A 14556-nucleotide genomic window follows, 5' to 3' on the forward strand; every position below is an offset into this window, starting at 1 on the left:
AGCCCACCATCCCACCCAAAGAGCAACTTCTGCTGCGCAGCTGGCTTTCTAGGCAGCAGCGCTATCGTGATGTCAGCGGGGGACATTGTGACAAGCCAGTGTTCCGTCACTTCATGTTGTGCACTGTTCAAACGGAAAATACATCAACAGGCAGACTACAGAAAAGCTTACTAACAAAGGTTAGAGAGGGGCTTTCTCAGAGGGCTTTTTACAGTTTGTCTATTCCCAATTAACCGTTTAAGTATGCTTAATGAAAGTACTAATTCTTTCATAGGCCGCCCATTCTTAGTATTTGACGTTCCTTATATTGCGGTATCAGGCTTCGCAGCAGGTTGCAAAACATTCATCACCCATGACTGTCCCCAATTGGGCTCAGAAGCTAAATGTCTATCATGACCTCTCTTTTTGAAAGTCCAAGAGCAAGCAAACTCTTCCTCCAGGAGAGGGAGCCAACAGATCACTAAAGACATCATCATTGCTCAAAGAAAACACCGAAAAACAATGGAAGCTTTAATTGGAGTGGAATCTGATAGACAGCACCTGATGCCAAGTCTGCATCTTCTAACACCTGCAGTCACTGCAGCAGCTGAATCCAATGTGTCCAAAAGGGATCTATTCTATTCAATTGCAAATGATCTAGATAAGACTGAGAATAAGATACTGCACGGGACATAGCAGAGTTGGTCAAGTTGAGTGGAGATGAGTTTGCTATTTGGCACAGCTTTTGCATCAATAAAGCAAGTAAAAGGTGTGAAAGATAAAAAAAAGGGTGAAAGTGTGAAAAGTGAATTGGCCAAATTGAGGTGCATATAAAGTTTTTGCTTTCTTTCAATTCACTAATGGGGCTCATTTGAATCAGGTGAATTGAGTTCTGCTTTTGGAAACTGGGTTAAGAAGGGGTGCACCGGTCCTGGAGGTACTGCAATACCAGGTCAATGCGTGGAGTGGACAGAGCAAGATTTTTTCCATCTCCTTGTTCTAAAAATCCATTTAATATATGGTCCCCAGAGAGGGGACGTATCAGATATTAAACTGATAAGAACAGATTTAATTTTTTTTTTTTTCTGTTTATCAGTAGGACTTCAAAATAACAAAGGTGATCGCCTCCCGTTGCCTGGGAACCGTCCAGGCACAAGAGGGCTATGTGTCACCAGAAGGCGCACACACTTCCTCAAGGCCGGCAGACGTGCAATCCCAGGCACCTTCCAGTACCGACCAAGGTAGCGTCCTCCGAAACTACACTTGATCTTAGCCAAAAGGCTGAGAAGCTATAACCCGAATTGGTTACGGCCTTGAGTGGCACCCTGGCCTATACCGGACACATCTTAGGGAGAGGGAGACAAACCCACGCCTACAGAAGACATTTTGTCACCCAAGCCAACCCTTGAAAAGGCTGTTTTGCAGAGCAAAAACAAGAAGAATGATGCTTTTTGCAGCCGCCGCCCACTGCAATTAATCTGAATAACTCCTCCTCCTCCAAGCACCTCCCCTCCCCCTTGCAGTCTTTCCAATTCATGATACAAAAAGACGGACGGACAGGACAGGACAGGACAGGCTGCCTGACTTTCCGTCACTGCCACCCTTTGCCATCCTTGCCCGTAGAAAGCCCTTTCATCATCCCCAAACCCTAATCTTTTCCCTTCCCTTCCCAGCTGCGTCTCACTCCCTTTCATTAGGAAGTGAGCGCAGCCTTTTCTCCGTTCTGCACATGCGCGACGTTAAACACAAATGCGCAGGCGTGCGTTCCATTAGCCTCACTGCATTCCACTCCCATACAGGAAGTGGGCGCAGCTATTACTACGGTCGCACATAAAAGAACCCACGGCCACCACTGCACACAGCTGACTCCACCACAGGACACCCACTTCTACACCAACGCAGGTAAGACAGGATCGGCACCTCTATGCTCCCGTTACAATCAGGCTCAGTCACCATGTGATAACGCTCTCAACTCTTTAGTTGCAGGCTCCCCTTGCTTCACCTCCACTGGCTGTGCTGCCATTTCCTCTCCCACCTGGAAGGTATACTTTATTCCACTATTTTCCTGTTTCTCTCTTCCCCCTTTTCCCATAACCTACTTTTATCTGCATTTGTGGGGTATCTATATGCTATTTACATCATAGTTTTATTCATTAATATGGAAGGGAAGAGTGCCCATGAGAGTGTTGAACTGCGGAGAGCAAGAGATTAAGCTGCTCCGATTTGCCACCATTGATAAGCTGTTCTCAGTAGATACACATGCTATCCAAACAGCAGCATCCACCATTGCTTCAGCCCACCCATTCAGTGACAGCTCACCAAGTCAGCCAGAGGAGTGGTGTAAGGAATTACACGTAGGCACTGACTCCACACCTTCACATCACAAGAAGGGGGTCTACAGGCTAGTGCAAGAATACGAGCAAGTCTTCAGCAAACATCCGCTAGACTTTTGAAGAATAAAAGGGGTCAAACACTACATCCCCACAAGTGCACACCCACCCATCAAAGAGAGATATAAGCCAAAACTACCTGCACATTACCAGTGTACCAAGGACATGTTGAGCAACATGAAGGAGGCTGGGGTTATCCGTGACAGTTGTAGCCTCTGGGCAGCTCCGTTGGTCCTGTTAAAGAAGAAGGACAGCACCACTCCCCTGTATTGAGGAATAGCTAGCTGCATTGAGAACTGCAAATTATTTTTCTACCCTTGATCTCACTAGTCGCTATTGGCAAGTGTCCGTTGCTGAGGCAGACCGGGAGAAGACCGCCTTTGCCACCCCGATGGGTCTCTGCGAGTTCAAAAGCATGCCCTTCGAGCTGTGCAATTTGCCAGGAACCTTCCAGAGGCTGATGGAATGCTGCTTGGGACACCGAAACTTTGAAACGGTACTGCTATACCTTTATGATGTTATTGTTTATTCTAAAGCAAACAAGATTTTAGGGTGTATAAAAAGGGAGATTAGATCCGGTGATCCCAACGTATTGTTAACCCTCTATAAATCACTTGTAAGGCCACATCTGGAATATGGGGTAAAGTCCTGAGCAGGTTGATAACCATTGGTTTGAGCATGGTAGGGTGTAGTGCGCATCTTCCTGCATCGGTAAAAGCTGCAGAAGTCCTTGAAGATTTCCGCTTCAAAGGCAGTGCCTTGATCTGTGAGGACTCTCTCTGAGTAGCCATGAGGTCTGCATAAGTGTGCTTGGAAGACCTTCGCTGCAGTATGGGCCATTAGATCTTTGACTTGTACCACAACCATAAATCTCGAGTAGTTGTCTACCATCGTAAGTGCATACGTGAGCTCGCCTCGATATTCTGCAACAAAACTCCCTTTTTCGATTTCAGTTTCAGCAAACACTCCTCTTCCTGTAGAAAATATTTATCATTACCTAAGACAGTCATTCTAATGCATGACAATATTAAGGCAATTTAGTTAAAACTTGTTTTAACTCACCTTTAAGGGGATTGATGTATTTCATGGTCAATCCAGGTTTGTCAGTGATGGCACTGACATAATGTATGGCGTCTTTTTCGGGCGTTATCCTTTGCCTTTTCATTGTGAAAATCCAGTTGCCTATATCAAAGCAAATTCTACTACTTGTAAAGTATGCAGAAAATGAAATGTAGAACATATAACATCAACTGCTTAGGAACGCATCATAGGTTAGTACTTAAAAGGATATTGTCATGTTCTAGTCATAATGCAAGCTGGACATTTTTCATGTTACCCTGTAATCGCCGGCCTGTTCTAATGCTCACAAGCCAAGATATAGGCTCAGCTGCTAAGGCTTCCCTCTGCCTTCTGAATGAAACTTGAATATGTCTGGCTCACTGTGTATATAGCAGGTGCTCAGAAAAAATAAGAGTCAATTCAATAGAAATAGCTCTGGCACACTTTAGTGATCAATAACGTAAGAAAAGAACTCTTGGAATGCTGAAAATTCTTTATTTGTGCAAAAGGATAATTCATCCAACGTTTCGACCTTGTTTTTAGGTCTTTATCAAGGATAAAGTTATCTAAGATCATAAAGGGTTACAAAACCATATAAACACGTAATTAGTACATAGTACAACATAACAGTACAATATATTGCTACTTGAGAGTACAATGGGTCAAATAACCATGATGCACATACAAAAAATTTTTCCAAAGCCATAGTGAAAACATTTGTACTGAGGAAAGAAAATTTCCACATGACCTATCTGGAGAAACATTCTGGATCAAACAACCAAAAATAGTCAAGCAGGTAAATACACACCTATATGGATAACAGGATGATATGTGTTCAATTGTATAGCGTCATTGCCATTAAGGTACAAATGGAAAACTTGCAATCCTATATAGTGAAGGAAATGAACACATATCATATCAAAGAACACAGGAACATGGGTGTGAGAAAAACCTCAATGTTTATACTTTGTTCTTTATAATGGTGTGAACATGTATATGTCTCAGTACCTTATGCACTTGAGAATTCTAGTGAGTAGATGATGAAAGCCTATTTCAGAACTGGAATCGGTAAATAATTGTAGGTGGAATCTAAATGAAAAGATGGTACAAGTGTTATCATGACACGTGGGCTATAACACAATGGACCGTGTGACAAAGAAGAAAGGAGAGAAAGAAGAGGAAGAAAATGCAACTACCTGTAACATTACGTGATAGTCACTGGTAAGTATCACTTGACAATTCAAGTGAAAAAGGATTCCTTTATTAAAGGGTTCTCAGTCGCCTCAGGATCATGAAATACTAGGGTAAATGATATGAGAATGGGTAAGAAGCACCACTAAAGGAAATATGAGATGCAGGACATATATCTATAAACCCCTGAACTACATGATAGAAATAAAAAGAAGAAAAAAGAAAAAAAAGAAGAAAGAAGAAGAACACATAGAATGCGGAAAGAGAATGGGTACAACTACCTGAGTTACTGCAGGGAGGCCCCTGGTTGGTATTGTGAGGGTTAGTGGAATTCCTTCACTGAAGGGTTCTCAGTTGCCTCAGGTTCGTGAAAAATGCTATAGACAAATAATGCCCGGAGAAAAGGGGTTCATATACAGCAAATAATGGTAATACAAGGTACATGTGTCACATGTAATAGTATATATATATATATTGTACTAAGATCTACACCAGAAATAGAAAGTAGTCCCTCTGCCTTCTGTCTAGGTGCCCTGAGTTATGTCCTGTAAACTGTCACAGCGACCCAGACACACATGTGTAGTAGGGGAATATCCCTGCTGAGATGCCAGTGCTAGAGCACACGTTTGCTGTGGAGTTGAACGCTATGTGAGCAGTTCTTACCTTCAATGAGCAGAAGTCTCTTTTTTCAGATTTCAATATCTCTGTGGGTATCTGGCAGAAATATGGAATACTCTTTACTGCTAAGACCCTGTACACCACTCCCACTAAAGGGGGCTTTACACGCTGCGACATCGCTAATGCGGAGTCGTTGGGGTCACGGAATTTGTGACGCACATCCGGCCGCATTAGCGATGTTGCTGCGTGTGACACCGATGAGCGATTTTGCATCGTTGCAAAAACGTGCAAAATCGCTCATCGGTGACATGGGTCTCCATTCTCGATTATCGTTACTGCAGCAGTAACGATGTAGTTCGTCGCTCCTGCGGCAGCACACATTGCTCCGTGTGACACCGCAGAAACGAGGAACCTCTCCTTACCTGCCTCAAAGCCGCTATGAGGAAGGAAGGAGGTGGGCGGGATGTTCCGGCCACTCATCTCCGCCCCTCCACTGCTATTGGGCGGTCGCTCAGTGACGTTGCTGTGACGCCGCACGAACCGCCCCCTTAGAAAGGAGGCGGTTCGCCGGTCACAGCGACGTCGCCGGGCAGGTAAGTATGTGTGACTGGTTCTGTTCGGTGTTGTGCAGCATGGGCAGCAATTTGCCCGTGTCGCGCAACAGATGGGGGCGGGTACCCACACTAGCGATATCAGGACCGATATCGCAGTGTGTAAAGTAGCCTTTAGTCACATGACCAAGACTGTATCTGTGTCCCTACAACACACTTGAGACAAATGTGTGTGTGAGCCTGCATTGTGGGGTATATATAATATATTATAGAGCTGGGAAGGATCATTCTAAGCAGTGAGCTGTTCCAGTATTTGTAGGAAAATACCCAGTAGAAGCCTCAAACACAGCACCAATACCTCCCATCAGTATCCCACCACAGTGCCATGTAACCCATGCCCTACACTCCCATCTACACCAATACTATACAGGCACAAACTAGTATATCTGACTAAAAACCCCCAAAATATGAAGAACGGCCTATAGTTGAGTGTGGATATAAAATCTATGTGAGCAGAGCTAGAATAGAAATCACTGATCGCATTGAAGTCATTCTGACCATAAATCACCATGATATCAAGGTGAGGAGTTGTGTGTTACTGCTGGGAGGAAAGGGTTAACAGTGGAATATTAAGGTGCATTTCTGTGTGCAGTGTTACTAGTCAATGTACAAATTGTCTCTCCAGTAAAGGAGACAAACTCTAGCACAGCGCCACCTATTGGAAGTAGCGATCCTAAAAGTCACAAGTGGATTTTCAACAATCCATTGCAATATGACTCAGGATATATAAGCCAGATCAGAATCCCAATTTGCAGACACGGTGTTTCGGGGTGCTTGCCCCTCGTCAGTGCAAAGTATGGGGGTGTCAATGTAGTCATTGTAACAATTCAGTATGAGCTGCTCTTGGTGCCGGGGGAGGGAGATGCTCTCCTGAGCAAGATAGATGGGGAATGAACATGATATCTATATAGTGTAAGGCAGGGGGTCTCAAACTCGGCTGGGTGTATGGGCCGCACAGAGGAAAAAAATAATGTGGGGGGCTGCATTCTTTGCAGGACAAAGTGACATTTTTATTGGTACCATATATATATTTTTTTTTCACACACCTTTGGATGACTGATTTTCAACATTTTTCACTTGTTTATTATAACAAATGTGCACATTCTTTGGTTAAATCTAAAAAAAAAAAATTGATGTTAAAAAAAAGTTATGCCTTATTTTGTTTTTTTTACAGTTTATCCCTTTCTTTTAACTAATAGTGTTACAATTATGACGCTAGCGTTTTGTGAAGGGAATGCTTTGCCTACTTCCGTGACTATGGCCTTCCAGAACTGCTGCATTTTGGCTGACCTCTCCGCCTCGGGAATAAGAGACATAAAGTTCTCCTTGTAGCGTGGGTCTAACAGTGTTACCAACCAGTAATGATTGTCGGCCAAGATGTTCTTAACGCGAGGGTCACGAGACAGGCAGCTTACCATAAAGTCATCCATGTGCGCCAGACTCTTAACAGCCATCACTTCAATATCCAGACCAACACGATGACTGAACATGCTGTCCTCCTCCTTCTCCTCCTCCTCCTCCTCATCTACCCTGTCCTCTGGCCAGCCACGCTGAACTGAGCATATGACTGGTATGCATGTCATATCCTCAATTTGGTCGGAGAGTTGCTCCATGTCTTCATCTTCCTCCTCGTCATAGTCCTCCACTGCACGTTGTGATGAGACGAGGCTGGGCTGTGTGTTATCACCCACACCCACTACTGTTTCTTGCTCCAACTCATCGTGTTCCGCCTGCAATGCATCATGTTTGGTTTTGAGCAGAGACCGTTTTAGAAGGCAGAGAAGCGGTATGGTGACGCTAATAATGGCGTCATCGCCGCTCACCATCTTGGTGGAGTCCTCAAAGTTTTGGAGGATGGTACATAGGTCGGACATCCATCTCCACTCCTCAGGTGTTATGTGTGGAGTTTGACCCATTTCCCGATGGCTTAGGTGATGCAGGTACTCAACAACTGCCCTCTTCTGCTCACATATCCTGATCAACATGTGCAGAGTTGAATTCCAATGCGTGGGGACATCACACACCAGTCTGTGAGCCGGAAGATGCAAATGACGCTGAAAGCCGGCAAGGCCGGCTGAAGCAGTAGGTGACTTTCGAAAATGTGCAGACAGGCGGCGAACTTTTACCAGCAGATCAGACAGCTCTGGGTATGAGTTTAGAAACCGCTGAACCACGAGGTTGAGCACATGGGCCACGCATGGAACATGTGTCAGCTGGCCTCGCCTCAAAGCCGCCACCAGGTTCCGGCCATTGTCACACACAACCTTTCCTGGCTTTAGGTTCAGAGGTGTGAGCCAGTGATCTGCATGCTGTTTTAGAGCTGTCCACACCTCTTCTGCATTGTGGGGTTTGTCACCTATGCAGATTAGCTGCAGCACAGCCTGTTGCCGCTTCGCCGAGGCAGTGCTGCAGTGCTTCCAGCTTGGGACTGGTGTGGAGGGTAAAGTGGATGAGGATGCGCAGGAGGAGGAGGAGGCTGAAGAGCATGACATTCCGGAGCTGTAGAGTGTGGGTGAAACCCTGACTGAGGTAGGGCCTGCAAACCTTGGTGTGGGAAGGACTTGTTCCGTTCCTCGCTCAAACTGGGTCCCAGCTGGGCTGGGCTGGGTCCCTACCCGGCTGGGTAGGGCGTTGTGGGGGGTTTGTCTATCTCCGTTTGAGGTGAGTTTGTTTAAGTTAGCCTTTTCTTTGGCGTTTTTTGGAGCCCTGCGGGTTGGGGAGTTGGTATCGCCCAGTAAGGCGTTCCCCGGGGACTTGGATTGGGGTGACATTATGTCAGTGGAAAACGGAGTTGAATTTTGGATTAGGAAATCGAAAACTGATCAGAGAGGTGTGGGTAGACTAGTCCGTTTGGGGATGGTTGTGGCATCTGATATGTGCCCGTTCAAGTGTCTCGGGAATTTTCAACAGATCCGTCCGAAGGTGGATGGCCCCTTATTACATATATCTTTTTATCGAGATACCAATTTGTGAGTGTTTTTAGGGCATGTTTGAAGTCGTTGGGGTTAGATCCGAAGTCTTTCGGATTGGGGCAGCGACGGAGGCCTCTATATGCGGCCTACCGGAGGAGACAGTTAAGCAGATTGGTAGGTGGAAGTCGCAGCGCTTTAAGTCGTATGTACGTCCCCAGGTGGTTGTTGGCAATTGAGGGGAAAAGGGGGGGGTATTAGGGTATTAGGGTAGCAATGGGGGGGGTGAGAGTGTGTGTTTTTTGTCAATTTGGTTTGGTGAGGCAATAAAATGGTGTCGTCTGTACATTTTGTATTGCAGAAGCACCCCCCCTTCCTTCCCTGGTCTGGATCCTTGGCCACTCTTATGTGTATTGGGGAGCCCGACGAGCGGACGCGAGATGGAACTGGAGACAGCTAGGTTTTGAGAAGGACCTGGCTCTCGTGCGATGGCTCGGTGTTCGGGGGTTAGGGTGCAGGAGGTGCATAGATACGCCCGGTTGGACAGACCTCCTGACATCTTAGTGTTGCATGCCGGGGGGAATGATTTGGGTGGGCGTCCTTTTCGAATCTTGATAAAGGACATCAAACATGATTTGTTACGGTTATGGGCGTCGTTTCCAGGTCTAACGATAGTCTGGTCAGAGATAGTAGCGAGAAAGAGTTGGCAGAAAGCGCGGTCAGTTGACAGGTTGAACAAGGCGCGGGCGAAGGTTAATAGGGCGATCTCGAAGTTTGTTAGTCGGAACGGGGGTATAGCAATACGGCATGTTGAGTTGGAAAGGACGGAAGAGGAATTTTGGTTGGCTGACGGGGTACACCTTAATGCGGTGGGAACTGACTTATGGGCTCTTGGCTTGCAGGGAGGTATTGAGAGGGCCCTTTGCTTGCGGGGGGTCTCAGGCACTTGAAGGGTTTCAAGGTGCCTTCGTTGTGGTGTTGTTTATTGGTGGGTCCTTGAAGTTGGTTTAAAATTGGTTCGGGGATTCATCCGGGTATGGATCCCCTCATTGGCAGAATTGATGGTCCCCTGGTGATTTTGGGGGGGAACCCCGACGGGGTATGTCGGGGCCCCTGGGGGTGTGGTTGGGGTTGACGGAGGATTAACCCTTATAATTTGGTGCTCCTGAGCCAGTGTGGGTAACGGCTGGGAGCAAGTTGAGGTTTTTTATTGCTCGGTTATGGGAATCACCAGGGTTTTGGTAGCTTCAAGGACCTTACCACATTGCAAATTTAATTGGTTATGTATTCTTGTTAATAAAATGGCTGCTATGGCCAAAATTATCCAAAGATAAATTTGTGTCTGTGTAATTACTTTTAAATAAGAAATGGGAATGGAGGTGTGGGGTATGAAAGGAAGACCGGAGTCAACAATTCCAGGGTCAAGCATGTTTATTTGCGTAAGCTTCGTTCCAGGGTAGAAAGGGTAAGAGTGCCTTTCAGAATTCGAAGTGGTCAGACTGTACGGACCACCAAGAACTGCAGGAGAGCTTGAACATCTTCCCATGGATTTGCGACATCCTCCCTCATCAGTTACGTAGGTAAGCAGGTTCTCAGCATTGCAGCCCATTTGTTGTCTTAAGTTAGTTAAGCGGGGTTAACTAACCTGTCAGTTCAGCCTCAGGTCTAAAGCAGAGGCCTGGACTCCACTCCTTACTCCTCACTCCACAACTCTCCTTAAAAACAACTGACTCCTTTTTCCTGCCCCGGGGTCTCCAGACCCCTAGGTGGGCGTTTCCTTCCGTCTGGTCCTGCCCACTGGTGTGCCTGTCTTTCCCTAGGGGAGGTGACTAGGGTTTTCTGGTTGGCTTTGTGTGACTTAGGTGAGGGAAGTTGTTATGCGGGGGCCTATGTGTGACTATCTGCAGTGTCAGGGCGTCACATATGTATGTGTGTATGTCTGCTAAAGGAATCCGCACCGTCATATTTACAAACACAAAATTTTGCAGACACCTCATGTGACTCAGGGAACGTTGTAGACTATGTTTTAACAGGAATATTTAACCTTTACAGTTACTCTCCAAAAAACCTGCCTCCATTAAACTGAATGGAGGTGGGAGCTGCAAGTTATTAATAGCAGCTGTGATTGGTTGCTATAGGAACAAAGGACATTCATAGTATAAGAAGCTTATGTGTGAGATAATATGATGTCAGTGGGGAGACAGATAGAGAGAGACAGACACAGACTGAGAGACAAACAGACAGAGACAGATAGGCATAGACAGACAGGGAAAGAGACAGAGACAAACAGACAGAGGCAGACAGGGAAAGAGACAGACAGAGATAGACAGGGAAAAAAGGCAGACAGACAGAGACAGAGAAAGAGACAGAGGCAGATAGGGAAACAGACAAAGACAAACATACAGAGACAGGCAGGAGAAAAGGCAGACCGACAGGGAAACAGACAGACAGGGGAAGAGACAGACAGAGAGAGACAGACAGATAGAGACAGACAAAGAAATACAGAGATAGACAGGGAAAGAGACAAACGGGGAATGAGTCAGACAGAGAGAGACAAAGAGAGACAGGCAGAGAGAGACAGGGAAAGAGACAGACAGGGGAAGAGACAGACAGAGACAGACAAAGAAATACAGAGACAGACAGGGGAAGAGACAGACAGGGGAAGAGACAGACAGGGGAAGAGACAGACAGACAGGGAAAGAGACAGACCTGGAAAAGAGACAGACCTGGAAAAGAGACAGACAGACATAGAAACAGACAGCCACAAAGAGAGAAAGACAGACAGACACAGAGAGACAGACAGAGATAGAGAGACAGAGAGACATGGATAGAGATAGAGACACACAGAGACAGACAGATGACAGAGACTGGGAGAGAGACAGACAGAAGCATAAATCCCTAACTAAAACTTAACATTTAATGATAGTTTTAAAAGGTAAAAAAACACAAATCATGTAAATAGCATGACTCTCTTCTGTGCATAGAGTCAAAATTTTGTGTTTGTAAATATGACGGTGCGGATTCCTTTAGCAGACATACACACATACATATGTGACGCCCTGACACTGCAGGTAGTCACACATAGGCCCCCGCATAACAACTTCCCTCACCTAAGTCACACAAAGCCAACCAGAAAACCCTAGTCACCTCCCCCAGGGAAAGACAGGCACACCAGTGGGCAGGACCAGACGGAAGGAAACGCCCACCTAAGGGTCTGGAGACCCCGGGGCAGGAAAAAGGAGTCAGTTGTTTTTAAGGAGAGTTGTGGAGTGAGGAGTAAGGAGTGGAGTCCAGGCCTCTGCTTTAGACCTGAGGCTGAACTGACAGGTTAGTTAACCCCGCTTAACTAACTTAAGACAACAAATGGGCTGCAATGCTGAGAACCTGCTTACCTACGTAACTGATGAGGGAGGATGTCGCACATCCATGGGAAGATGTTCAAGCTCTCCTGCAGTTCTTGGTGGTCCGTACAGTCCGACCACTTCGAATTCTGAAAGGCACTCTTACCCTTTCTACCCTGGAACGAAGCTTACGCAAATAAACATGCTTGACCCTGGAATTGTTGACTCCGGTCTTCCTTTCATACCCCACACCTCCATTCCCATTTCTTATTTAAAAGTAATTACACAGACACAAATTTATCTTTGGATAATTTTGGCCATAGCAGCCATTTTATTAACAAGAATACATAACCAATAAAATTTGCAATGTGGTAAGGTCCTTGAAGCTACCAAAACCCTGGTGATTCCCATAACCGAGCAATAAAAAACCTCAACTTGCTCCCAGCCGTTACCCACACTGACTCAGTAGCACCAAATGGTTAGGGTTAATCCTCCGTCAACCCCAACCACACCCCCAGGGGCCCCGACATACCCCGTCGGGGTTCCCCCCCAAAATCACTAGGGGACCATCAATTCTGCCAATGAGGGGATCCATACCCGGATGAATCCCCGAACCAATTTTAAACCAACTTCAAGGACCCACCAATAAACAACACCACAACGAAGGCACCTTGAAACCCTTCAAGTGCCTGAGACCCCCCGCAAGCAAAGGGCCCTCTCAATACCTCCCTGCAAGCCAAGAGCCCATAAGTCAGTTCCCACCGCATTAAGGTGTACCCCGTCAGCCAACCAAAATTCCTCTTCCGTCCTTTCCAACTCAACATGCCGTATTGCTATACCCCCGTTCCGACTAACAAACTTCGAGATCGCCCTATTAACCTTCGCCCGCGCCTTGTTCAACCTGTCAACTGACCGCGCTTTCTGCCAACTCTTTCTCGCTACTATCTCCGACCAGACTATCGTTAGACCTGGAAACGACACCCATAACCGTAACAAATCATGTTTGATGTCCGTTATCAAGATTCGAAAAGGACGCCCACCCAAATCATTCCCCCCGGCATGCAACACTAAGATGTCAGGAGGTCTGTCCAACCGGGCGTATCTATGCACCTCCTGCAACACCCTGTTCCACCCTAACCCCCGAACACCGAGCCATCGCACGAGAGCCAGGTCCTTCTCAAAACCTAGCTGTCTCCCGTTCCATCTCGCGTCCGCTCGTCGGGCTCCCCAATACACATAAGAGTGGCCAAGGATCCAGACCAGGGAAGGAAGGGGGGGTGCTTCTGCAATACAAAATGTACAGACGACACCATTTTATTGCCTCACCAAACCAAATTGACAAAAAACACACACTCTCACCCCCCCCATTGCTACCCTAATACCCCCCCCTTTTCCTCTCAATTGCCAACAACCACCTGGGGACGTACATACGACTTAAAGCGCTGCGACTTCCACCTACCAATCTGCTTAACTGTCTCCTCCGGTAGGCCGCATATAGAGGCCTCCTTCGCTGCCCCAATCCGAAAGACTTCGGATCTAACCCCAACGACTTCAAACATGCCCTAAAAACACTCACAAATTGGTATCTCGATAAAAAGGACCCATCCTCGTGACATAATAAGGGGCCATCCACCTTCGGACGGATCTGTTGAAAATTCCTGAGACACTTGAACGGGCACATATCAGCAATGCGTGGGGACATCACACACCAGTCTGTGAGCCGGAAGATGCAAATGACGCTGAAAGCCGGCAAGGCCGGCTGAAGCAGTAGGTGACTTTCGAAAATGTGCAGACAGGCGGCGAACTTTTACCAGCAGATCAGACAGCTCTGGGTATGAGTTTAGAAACCGCTGAACCACGAGGTTGAGCACATGGGCCACGCATGGAACATGTGTCAGCTGGCCTCGCCTCAAAGCCGCCACCAGGTTCCGGCCATTGTCACACACAACCTTTCCTGGCTTTAGGTTCAGAGGTGTGAGCCAGTGATCTGCATGCTGTTTTAGAGCTGTCCACACCTCTTCTGCATTGTGGGGTTTGTCACCTATGCAGATTAGCTGCAGCACAGCCTGTTGCCGCTTCGCCGAGGCAGTGCTGCAGTGCTTCCAGCTTGGGACTGGTGTGGAGGGTAAAGTACTGATGGGGTGGGTGTCTGTGTGGCCCAATTTTTGGAAAAAAGGGAGACTCCGCTTGGAGTAACCCTTGCTTGCTGTGTTTTTAAAAGAAGCCAAGATGAACAGAGCTGGGATCAGGAAAGACTTTGCTACCTACCCCGGTGTCATACTGGGGACGGTTAATTATGGCGTATTTTTGAATTTGCTTGATGCAAATCAAAACATCCTGTTTGCAACTAGGGCCCAAGTGCTGCCACTGATGGGGTGGGTGTCTGTGTGGCCCAATTTTTGGAAAAAAGGGAGACTCCGCTTGGAGTAACCCTTGCTTGCTGTGTTTTTAAAATAAG

General features: G+C 46.7%; 1 pseudogene; it reads right to left on the bottom strand.

The window, feature by feature from the left end:
• Positions 1–894: 894 nt before the first annotated feature.
• Positions 895–1101, bottom strand: LOC142277570 (U2 spliceosomal RNA; annotated as a pseudogene).
• Between the last annotated feature and the right edge of the window lie 13455 nt (positions 1102–14556).

This window comes from Anomaloglossus baeobatrachus, unplaced genomic scaffold, assembly GCF_048569485.1.
Source record: "Anomaloglossus baeobatrachus isolate aAnoBae1 unplaced genomic scaffold, aAnoBae1.hap1 Scaffold_4101, whole genome shotgun sequence".
Classification (NCBI taxonomy): domain Eukaryota; kingdom Metazoa; phylum Chordata; class Amphibia; order Anura; family Aromobatidae; genus Anomaloglossus; species Anomaloglossus baeobatrachus.